The sequence below is a fragment of the Micropterus dolomieu genome, unplaced genomic scaffold (genome assembly GCF_021292245.1).
Source record: "Micropterus dolomieu isolate WLL.071019.BEF.003 ecotype Adirondacks unplaced genomic scaffold, ASM2129224v1 contig_5803, whole genome shotgun sequence".
Lineage (NCBI taxonomy): Eukaryota > Metazoa > Chordata > Actinopteri > Centrarchiformes > Centrarchidae > Micropterus > Micropterus dolomieu.
Window position 1 is genome coordinate 1 of NW_025734792.1, and position 1,010 is coordinate 1,010.

Consider the following 1,010-nt stretch of genomic DNA (forward strand, 5'->3'; position numbering starts at 1 on the left):
TTTCTTTTTTCCTTTCTACGCTGCGGTTCCTCCACCGTGTTGGCCAACCGTGCCGGCTACGGAGGCGCCACAGTGTCCCCTCCCCACCTTCTGAGAGGCTCTATCCAATCGGATTGCGGAGAAATGAAGGCCTGGCTTTTGGACACAGGCTACCGAGCATCCGAAATACTCGGGCTCTCGATGACGAGTGGGAGAGAGGGAGGGGAAATGCAGGGCACATTTAACAGCCATGCCGGTCCCAAATATCCCCTCGTCGTCTGCCAATCAAAAGTGCAAATCTCGCTGCCTTCTTTGAGGCTTCAGCTGGCTGAAAGCGGCCGCCCCGCCCCCGCGACTGGCGCCTTTTTTGGTCCGGCGTCCGGCAGAGCGACGAACCTCTGCGTTTGGGTCAGTGTTTTGGTTTTACACAAGGCAGGAGAAGGGTGCACCGCTCCCGGAGGCACTGCAATACCGGGTCGATGCGTGGAGCGGACGGAGCAAACCCCTCGTCTCAGCTCCCGGTGCTAAAAATCCATTTAATATGTTGCCCCCTTATAGGGGACATATCAGATATTAAACTGATAAGAACAGATACTACACTTGATCTTAGCCAAAAGGCCGAGAAGCGATAACCCCAACTGGTTGCTTCCAGCGCCCACCTCCCGGAGCAGTTCTCCCCCTGCCGTGGCGCAGTGGTTTCAACTGCGCATAACAACGGCTGCGTCTCAGCACCTCCGCCCGAGCGCTCCTCGTCGCACCGCTCAACCTCGGCGAGGGCGGCGTTTTATTTCCTTTTCACAAACGCACGAGGCTCGGCCACACGGCAGAGCCTGCCAAAAATAGTTTTAACTCATTGGCGTCCCTCTCCACGGAAGTCTTTAGTAAAAGGCGAAAGACTTGTACGTTATGAAGAGAAACCCGAGTAAGTACAGGCCCCTCCTCCAGAGCCGCCGACGAGCCTAGTCGTCCCGGTCACTACCCTCACGGTAAGCCTCACTCTGCCTCTCGAGTCCCAAGTACCAGGCCACACC

General features: G+C 56.7%; 2 non-coding genes across 2 annotated transcripts; both read right to left on the bottom strand.

The window, feature by feature from the left end:
- Positions 1–417: 417 nt before the first annotated feature.
- Positions 418–609, bottom strand: LOC123964863. The gene has a single exon (XR_006823555.1). It is a non-coding gene; the product is annotated as a U2 spliceosomal RNA (small nuclear RNA).
- Positions 610–792: 183 nt separating this feature from the next.
- LOC123964864 lies at positions 793–905 on the bottom strand. The gene has a single exon (XR_006823556.1). It is a non-coding gene; the product is annotated as a U5 spliceosomal RNA (small nuclear RNA).
- Between the last annotated feature and the right edge of the window lie 105 nt (positions 906–1,010).